The sequence below is a fragment of the Staurois parvus genome, unplaced genomic scaffold, assembly GCF_062004578.1.
Source record: "Staurois parvus isolate SC_StPar_1 unplaced genomic scaffold, SC_StPar_1.0 ptg000011l, whole genome shotgun sequence".
In the NCBI taxonomy this organism is placed as follows: domain Eukaryota; kingdom Metazoa; phylum Chordata; class Amphibia; order Anura; family Ranidae; genus Staurois; species Staurois parvus.
In genome coordinates, this window is record NW_028317807.1 from 34,887,617 (window position 1) to 34,897,999 (window position 10,383).

Here is a 10,383-nt window from a genome sequence, read left to right on the forward strand (position 1 = left end):
TATAAAGGAATTAATGGAGGCCAATGCCATTTCCCATTAGTGAAAACACAATTTGCATACATGAAATCATAATCCAGGTATGGGATAGTCTTTATAGTCTTAAAGTAAAAGGTATAGACACTATAACTTTAACCTTTCAAATGATGATGCCCCCATCATGCTACATACAATGAAGCAAAAATATGCAATGTAAATACCCGTTTTTGCTTTATTTCCAATGTAGTCACAGGACCACAGAGTCCCAGTATATTTGTGCAATGTGCAGGGCCAACAATGCAGGGAATTTCTCAGAGCACTGACATCACCCACTGAATTCCACCTCTGTAAGTGTTGTTGAAGGGGAGATTGTCTCCTCCCACCAGTTCCACTTCATATAGAGGTGCCAAGTTTTTATGGTCATGTGATTGCATTAAAAAAATGCATATTGGTCACCTCTGTGACCAAGCCCCGATGTTTGGGGTGAAACGCGTCAGAGGGCATGGCCACAATGGCGGCTGAGGCCGTTCATCAACATTTGGGGGTCGGTTGAGCAGCATCCATCTCTTCACTTGTATTGGTTGATACTGAAATCTCTCCCCTTTATTCACTTGCCGGTGGGGAAATCTTTTTCTTTCCTTCCACAGCTTGGATAAGGTATACTTTTCATTATGTGCATAAAAAATTAAGTAAAAAAGTAGTATTGCATTGTGATTTGTACATAATTGTATGAAGCATGATGAGGGCAGTGGGGCCAGCAGCATTTTAAAAGTAGATGTTATGCAAGTACTTCTACTTAAAGGATGTGTTAACCCTAACAATGAACTTCTACTATTTCGTCCCTTTTGGCCTGTTATATACAATGGAAAGTGTTTTGTTATACCTGTTCTATAAATGCAAAACAAATACCTTTTGATCTTTCCAGAAATGTTGTCAGATGAAAACTTCCTGTGTGCTTTGCCTATACTGCATTCTTATCAGTTACAACACACCCTTGACTACAGAGTCCCTCACTGTTAGGAATGGACTGGCCAGCAATGGTGGGACTCACCTGCCTTTTGATCTGCAGTACCAGGGCTGGCCAGCGGGTGCTCCCAGCAATCAGAGACTCAACCTTTCAGCCAGCTAACACCTGGAACTGATGATGCTGGGGTATTTAAGGGATGGCCAGACCCACAGACTCTGCCTTGGTGTTGTGTTTGTCCTGGGCCCTGTATCTGTCCTGCATCCTGTTTCTGTCCCTCTGCCTGACCCTCTGTACTACGCTGCTTGTTACCTGTTTTGATCTCTGGCTTGTGACCCTGACCATCCCTCTGCCTGACCCTCTGTACTACGCTGCTTGCTACCTGCTGAACCTGGCCTGTGACCCCGACCATTCTCTGCTTGCTCCCCCTGTACCTACCTGCCCAATTGATATTGACCCGGCCTGCCTGACGACGCTTGCTTGTATGTACTGTTATCTGTGGGTGGTTTGGTTTGGTTTGTTTGCACTGTATTATGTTTAGTATTGCACTGCGTTTATGTTTGTATGGTTAGTGTTAATAAATTGTATTGTTTATCACATATCTGAAGTCTGCGTTTCCCTGCATCAGTCACACACCTCTGGTCATACCTGGGAGCCCTGACACTCCCCTCTATGTTATGCAAAAGAGAAGAAGAGGACGTGTTTGTAGTCCTAGGGTAACAACATTACTTCTCAATAGATACAATATGAGTGTTGTCACCCTAGGACAGAAAGTGTATCACTGACAGTGTAACCAGATGACAATAAAGGAAAAAAAAAGTCTGAAAATAAAAACTAATAAAGCCACCACATTCAAGGACTGGAAAGTTGGGTATGGATACACCTTAAAGAAGAACTGCAGCCAAAGCTCTTTTGGCTGTACTTCTCCTGTGGATCACAGGAGAGCAGTTTCCAGCTGACAGCGGGCTGAAGCCCGCTGTTGGCTGATCTCACTCAGCCGGTCCAGGCTGGAGAAAGATCCCGACTTAAAAGTCGGGATGCACCCCAGCGTCTGGAGCGGCACCTGACTCAGGTTCTCAGCAAGCCACTGAGAGGCTGAGCCAGCAACTGCCTCCCCTCCACAGCCCAGTGCTCCAGTGAGTGCTGGGGGGGCAGACAGCGGAGACTGACAGTCACCGCTCTACTCACAGCAGATGTGAGAACTCATGTGAGTTCTTACCCTTAGAACTGGCAGGGGACAGATGCACATCGGACCCATGCTGTATCCACCTATGTAAGTATACATGGGGGAAAAAAACTTTTAAAGGAAAAAAGAGAAATATGTGGGCTGACCTCTCATTTTGAAAATGCTAGTTGTTTGGATGTCATGCTGTTCCTCTGGCTTTAATACATTGTTAGTCAGTGACTATTGTGTTCAGCCGGTGGGGAGACTTCCCTGCCAGCAGAAGACAATGATCACAGGCTATAGCCACCAGCAGTAATTGCATGCAAAAAATCTAAAACAGGTTGGTTGTACTGATGGTGATCGATCAACCAGCCTGACCATATATGGATCGAATCTCGGCCTGCTGAACTGATCCATCTATGATTTGATCCATCTACAGTCAGCTTAAGTATGCATATATCCAGTTCTGATTTCACTGGCTGCATGTGCTGAGAAAGTATGACTGATTGCCAAACTCTTGTTTGAAAAGTGTTATTTAAAAGCAATAGTTTCCTGGCTGTCATGCTGATGAAAAGGCATTAATACCCTTTGATTCACAAATCCTTCGTAAGTATGAAAATCTAATGTTTCAATTTTCATTTGTCCTATTGGTTTTCTACTTGTTCCAGTGACTCAAAAACTAATAAGGTCAGAAGAAGCCAAGCATTTTCAGAAATAGGAGTATTGGAAACCACTGTATGTTTCACAGTACTGATTTCCTCTAAGTGTTTACTATGTGAAATTGTACCATTTTTACATCCTAGAAGATGGGTTTCCTGGTGTATTAAAACTACACTGCTCAAAAAAATTAAAGGAACGCTTTGAAAACACATCAGATCTCAATGGGGAAAAATATCATGCTGGATGTCTGTACTGATATGGACTGGGTAATCTGTTAGGAAGATAAGGATGCCCCATCGTTTGATGGAAATGAAAATGATCAACCTACAGAAGACTGAATTCAAAGACACCCCAAAAATCAAAGTGAAAAAATGATACAGCAGGCTAGTCCATTTTTCTGAAATTTCATTGCAGCAACTCAAAATGGTACTCAGTAGTTTGTTTGCCCCCTCGTGCTTGTATGCATGCCTGACAATTAGCATGCTCCTAATGAGACGATGGATGTTATCCTAGGATACTTCCTCCCAGATCTGGACACTGAGCTCCTGGACAGTCTGAGGTGCAACCTGGCAGCATCGGATGAACCAAAGCATGATATCCCAGAGGTATTCTATTGGATTTAGGTCAAGCGAGCGTGGGGGCCATTCAGTGGTATCAATTCCTTCATTCTCCAGGAACTGCCTGCATACTCTTGCCACATGAGGCCGGGCATCATCGTACACCAGGGGAAACCCAGGACCCACTGCACCAGTGTAGAGTCTGACAATGGGTCCAAGGATTTCATCTTGATACCTAATGGTAGTCTGGGTGCCATTGTCTAGCTATGTAAAGGTCTGTGTGTCCCACCATAGATATGCCTCCCCAGACCATCACTGACCCACCACCAAACCGGTCATGCTGAACGATGTTACAGGCAGCATAACATTCTCCACGGTTTCTCCAGACCCTTTCACGTCTGTGACATGAGAGCAGGTTCACCCTGAGCACATCTATCAAAAGCACAGACGGATCTGCCAATTCTGGTCTTCAATGGCAAATGCCAATCGAGCTCTATGGTGTTGGGCAGTGAGCACAGGGCCCACTAAGGGACATCTCAGGCCACCCTCATGAAGATTATTTCTGATTGTTTGGTCAGAGACATTCACACCAGTGGCCTGCTGGAGGTCATTTTGTAGGGCTCTGGCAGTGTTCAATCTGTTCCTTCTTGCACAAAGGAGCAAATACCGGTCCTGCTGATGGGTGAAGGACCTTCTATGGCCTTGTCCAGCTCTCCTAAAGTAACTGTCTGTCTCCTGGAATCTCCTCCATGCTCTTGAGACTGTGCTGGGAGACACAACAAACCTGGCAATGGCGCGTATTGATGTGCCATCCTGGAGGAGTTGGACTGCCTGTGCAACCTCTGTAGGGTCCAGATATTGCCTCATGTTACCAGTAGTGACACTGACCCTAGCCAAATGCAAAACTAGCGAAAAATAGTCAGAAAAGATGAGTAAGGGAAAAAAAAAATGACAGTGGCCTCCACCTGTAAAACCATTCCTGTTTTGGGGGGCATCTCATTGTTGCCCATCTAGTGCACCTATTGTTAATTTCATTAACACCAAAGCAGCTGAAACTGATTAACAACCCCCTCTGCTACTTAACTGACTAGATCAATATCCGAGGTGTTTAATTGACTTGATGCTATACTCTGATTAAAAAGTCTTCCTTTAATTTTTTTGAGCAGTGTAGTTTGTGATGATATCATGTGTGTGGGGAGGCATGTTCTAAACACCTTTGATGTGCAAATGTGGATGTGTGACATTACATCATTTGGCCACATTGGAAGGGCTTACAGACAGTGGTGAATAATTCAGAGCAGTCATTTTCCTTCGAGCCAAAGGCCATAATAGGAAGTTGTCTGTACAGTGGAGTCTAATGTGTGAGAACAGTGCAGGAAGATAAGAAAAAGCAGTAATTATCCTATTAAAAAAGGAAAAAATAACATATTTTTAGTGACTTTTGTGTAAATTTCACCTAAAAGTAAAAAGAAAAAAATTTTCCTAGGTGTCTTTGGCTCATACATGGTTTACCAATGTCACTATAAGTTGAGCCTGCCCCCTTACAACTTGGTGCTTGTGTGTGGGAAGCACCGGAGACAGAAATAGACAAAGGCAGGAGTCAGACACCTGTTGAATAAAATACAATAAAATACATGTAAAAACAAACATTGCTGAATAAAATGGCAAATGCTATTTAACAGCAGACTAATCAGCCACTGCAAAAGGTGAACCAATTTAATGCCCAACATATACAACAGCTGACTGAAGCCTAGCAGACCTCCTTAGATGGACAACATCAAGCTAACCTATCTCTACAGCAGCAGATACAGGCTTAATAAAGGTGTACACTCCATATTACATGAGCCTTTGGAATGTGATTGAGGGACATGGATGTAGCTGTTTGCCACATCTGTTATCTGAGCACACCTGGAAGGCAGGTATGTCCTATTACCATGCAAGGACGTTCGCTGGAGGAATTATCAGACTCTAGAAGTCTTGTCCCATTGGTCCATGCCAGTTAGGTGGACCCTGTTATGCCTTGCTCAGACCAAATAGAAGTACTTTGTATACATGGCAGTGCCAATTACACAGTGTAATACTGGGCTGTGATTTTCCTCTACTTTGAGAATTGTGGTTCACTGTGGATTTGGTTGAGCCACTGACAAAGTCTTTGACGTGTGTTAGTAAAACCGTACATATCATCACAACTACTTTGTTCATCCAGGTGAATTATACCTTGTTTTTTCAGGACAAATTGGGCTTTCATTTGGTGGTAAATTATAATGGATATCTTGGTTTGTTTTTTATTATCAAAGGAAAACAGATCCAAAATAGTAAAAAAAAACACAATTTTTTTAGAATTTAGTTGTTTTTAACTGTACCACAGCCCAGAAACAACAGTGCGCATTTTGTTTTGTTTTTTTTTGTCCTGCCTAAAGTGCACTAACACTGACAGTAACTGACACTGATACCAAAAATAAAAATTATGACCTTTGACCCTGACCTTGACCTAAACACTAACCCTGGCTCTGAACTAGATCAAACCTTGATCTAGGTATTTTTTCTTTATTTTTTTCTTTTATTGTGTTAATATTTATTTCTTTTTCTTTTTTTAACACACACACTTGTTTTTTTTCTCTCTGCAAGGAGAGAGAGAGATGCAATAAATCTCTCCCCTCCATTAGGAGAGAAAAAAACACGAGGGTGGGCTTCACAGTGACTGATCACTGTTATAGCCAATTTTGTTGAGCTATGTTGTCAGGGCACAGGATGTTTTATCGGGGCATTAGAGAGGCCTGCAGGGCACTAGCTACAAAGCCCAGTCTCCCCCTGGTCATGACCCACTAGTTGAGAAACATGGATGTTTTCATTGACTGGGATTCCTATCTAGAGAATGTCTAGGCAGTTTTATATTACATTTGTAAGGCTGAATTAACAGCAAATCCAAAAAAAAGCGTAATAAGCCTGTTAGAATCAGGTTAATTGGGCTACAGCTTTGATCATAAAGTCTCTAAAGAAGACAATTAAACATTGGACCCTGTTAGTTTAGGAAAATCATCTTGGAGCTTTTCTAGAGATTGTTGGACACTACTGAAGGATGGTGCCTACCTTTGCTACTATAGCAACTCCATTGACTAATTTTTGCCAAAGGTAACAAGGCCAACATTGTGAAATGGAATGCGGAGGCAGATAGAACTTTTCAAGAGATGAAGATAGAATTGCGTTAGAAACCAGTGTTAGCCACCCTAACTTCAGTCAAGGATTTCTTGTACAAGGTGCCTCTAGAAGTAGTTTTGTCTCAGGAAACCCATGGGGAAGAACATCCTGTAGCAAACCTCAGCCAGAAACTAATTCCTTCAGAGAGAAATAAATTCAGCAGTACAAATAGAGTGTCTGACCATAAAGTGGGCTAGACATTAGTATGTCAATGAAGAATTACCTTTGAGCAGACAGTTCCCATTGATTACAGACCATTTTCCACTTCAGTTGATGGCTTGGAACAAGGGGAGCAATGCAAGACTTAAAGTTTATGTGGAACACAAGCCAGGGGCCCATTAGGAGAATGGGTTATCAAGATTCCCTCTGTATGTTATCATAATGTATATCTTCTCACAGGTTTTAGCAGGGTAGGTGTATGCAACCGTTTGCCATGTACAGTCAGTCCCCGACTTACAAACATCCAACTTACATCTGACTTGTACTTAGGATCGGAGGCAGCGTGATGTCATGCAGGTTCCAGAAACCGCCAGGCAGCCATCTTGCTACTCACTGCTTGCTGCCACCTACTGTCTGACGGACCTGTCAACAGTCCCACATCAGTGCATGGCCAGGTAACCCTTCCCTATGCTATCTAAAACTTAAAAATAATTTTTAGACTGGAGTTAAACTTAAAAAAAATTACCTGTTCCAACTTACATACAAATTCAACTTAAGAACAAACATACAGAACCTATCTTGTTCATAACCTGGGGACTGCCTGTATTTCATTTAAATAGTATTAGTCAGTGTATACTCGAAAAACAAATGCTCAAATATTTCTGAATTAAACCATAACAGTCCCTGCTTAAATTCCCTTTGATTTATATAGTCTCTGTCCTACTACATTCAAAGACAACAATTTACATGAAGCTCTGTCTGACAACCAAAGCCTTGTACATTAGGATATTAGGAGTGTGCTAAAAACTGATTATATCTAACTGTCTTTCTTCCTACGCCATACCTAAAGTCTAAACCCACTATTATAGATGCCAAGGCCAGGAAAGTCACAGAGACATCTGGAAGCTACTCTGCAAATGATCATCATATTTACTAAACCACATCAATATGAGCATCATGAACTGGAGTAAAGCCATTCATCAACTTCACACTAAAAATTGAGCAATTTCTGATCTTTCAATATTTTATTTCAATGTAGCAGATAATTTATATATTCTTTACTATTCTTTATTATTTGGCTTACTGAGCAATTAGTTGAAGTGTGAACTTTTGTAAATCATAGTTATGCCCAGCATACAGCCGGCACATTTTTTTTTTCTCTCTAACTGAAGTTTGTCAGACAGGAATCAATCCAATGAAAACAGTAAACAATCCACATAATGTAAAATAGCTGAGCAATACCATTTTAACTTTCTTGTGTCAAAATGTAACATCTGGGAAAAATGGTGTTTATGTTCATCCTCTCTACTAGCCGAATGACCATGCCAACAAACACACCCATGGAGGATATAGCCTGGAGAGTTCATAGCTGTCTTTACAGTATTTTGCATCATATTAAGTAGTTATGAGAACAAATCTCGGCCTTTTGGCTAAGATCAAGTGTAGTATCTGTTCTTATCAATGTCCAGTAGGTGTGCTCCACCATCATTCCTACTTGCGGGGATGATTGGTTGTATAGTACCCCTGCTAGCAGGATGGGGGTTCTGATGGTTAGTACAGGCTGGAACAGAAACTGAGGCGCCCACAGGCTGCTGGGGCCCGGGAGTAATTCCCCCTGGAAAACCGGAGGGGCCCAGTTCCTCCTGGTTTGAATGGATCTACCTTGTCTAGCCAGGGGCCGGGGAGGCAGAAAGTCCGCAAACCAGTGCCCCCTGAGAGTGGTCGCCTCAGGGGTGCTCTTAGTAACACTTGGGTGTGGGACCCCAACGTGTGAAAAGGCACATGGTCACTGCTTCAACACTTTTCCTGCACTGTGCCTTTTAGGGCTAGGCCTTTTGGCTAAGTCCTGGGCAATTTTTACTACGGGCCTCAGGGCCTGGCCAGTGCACAGTTGCGCGGCCACTTATTTATTTAATTTATTTTCTCCTCACGTTTGTCACTTTTCACTTTTGTGTGTGTTTTCTTTTCTCACAGGATGGTAGGGTGTGGGTCCTCGGGCCTACCCTGAAGTCTAGGGGGAGGATGTGTGGTCTTTTGATTCCTTCCTCCCCTGTGCCTAGGGGGTTTTCTCTTTGGTAGAGCCCCCTTACCAAGTACTTGGTGGCTGGCTTTGGCTGGCCACAAGGAACGGGGTCCGCCAGGCCTTTTGCCTAGGCGGACCATATGGGAACCTTGTCCCTGTCAGGAGCTTCGTGCCCCGGGGTATCAGGGTAGAGATCCAGCCCCTTCGGGGGATGGACAAAGCACACCCCTAAGTACACTTTTTTGTGTTTGTGTTCTGCACTTGCACATTTTTTGTGAACACTTTTTTTCGTTTTTCCCATGTTCGCGGACTTAAAAAAAAAAAAAAAGTTATGAGAACAAATAAAATATTAGAGGATATAAAACAAACAAAAAGGCAGTGCTATATATATTGAAAACCAAAATGTAAAGGATCAATCAAAATTACAGCACAACATATAGACTTGTAAAAATAAACATGTACACAAACTTCCAAAATTCCCAGTGCACTGTGATATAAATGATAACATTTTTACTTGTGTAGTGTCATTATTGGGAAAATTGTGAAGAAATTGAATAAAGACATTCTCATTCATATCACAGTGCACTGGAAACTTTGAAAGTTTATATACTGCATGTATTTTATTTTATTTATGTTTTTCATATGTGTATATTTTGTATTGTAATTTTAATTGATCATTTACATTTGTATAAGTTTTTTTCAGTATATGTAGCACTGACTATTTTTTTGTTTGTTTTTTTTGTTTTTTAGGATTTGGGTAGCGCCTTTTATATTTGATATTGTGTGTATGCAGTGCTATTTTATCACGATATTAAAAGACGTAACAAAGAAACACAAAAATTAAAGCAAAAATGCATATAAAAGTGTTCACCATTAACAAATAAAGGCTTGACAAATCTTAACCACCTCAGCTTCATAAGATTTTACCCATTTCATGACCAGGGCATCTTTTGCTATTCGGCACTGTACTACTTTGACTGGAAAACATGAACTGTATGCAAATGAAATTTAATATTTTTTCACACAAATAGAGCTTTCTTTTGGTGGTATTTGATCACCAATGGGGTTTTTTAATGAAAAAAGACCAAAACTTTAAAAAAAAGGATTTTATTTAGATATTTTCTACTTTTTGTTAAGGGCAAAGTGTATTCTGCTATATGCCATTGATAAAAAAAAACCCAATACGTGTATATTAATTGGTTTGTGTGAAAGTTATAGTACCTACAAACTATGGTATATAAACTGAAATTTACACAGCTATGACGCTATACTGGCAATGATGGTGATCAGCGTCTTATAGTAGGACTATGATAGTGTGGCAGGCAATCTTACACTAACTGACACTGGCTGAGAGGGACACTAACTGACTAACTGACACAGACATGAATAGTGAGACTAATACAGTGACCAGAGCTAATACTGTAGGCTTGGAAGGGGTTAACATATAGGAGCAAACAAAGGGTTACCTGTGTGCCTAACAACGTGAAATGTGTGTAATATGTTCTGCTTTTACTAATTGATGTGGATTTGTTTTCCCTGCTTTGGAGAAAACACAGCCATATCGCTGCTAGCAAACACAGGGCTCTGTACTGTGATTCGCTAAGCCGATCAGCAGGTCCTGCCCATAAATCGTTGGCCGGGACAGGCTGACTGACTTGTGCTGTACCAAATGACAACACAG

General features: G+C 41.5%; 1 pseudogene; it reads left to right on the forward strand.

The window, feature by feature from the left end:
- The first annotated feature begins 8,089 nt into the window (after nucleotides 1-8,089).
- Nucleotides 8,090-8,206, forward strand: LOC149474169 (U2 spliceosomal RNA; annotated as a pseudogene).
- Nucleotides 8,207-10,383: the final 2,177 nt, after the last annotated feature.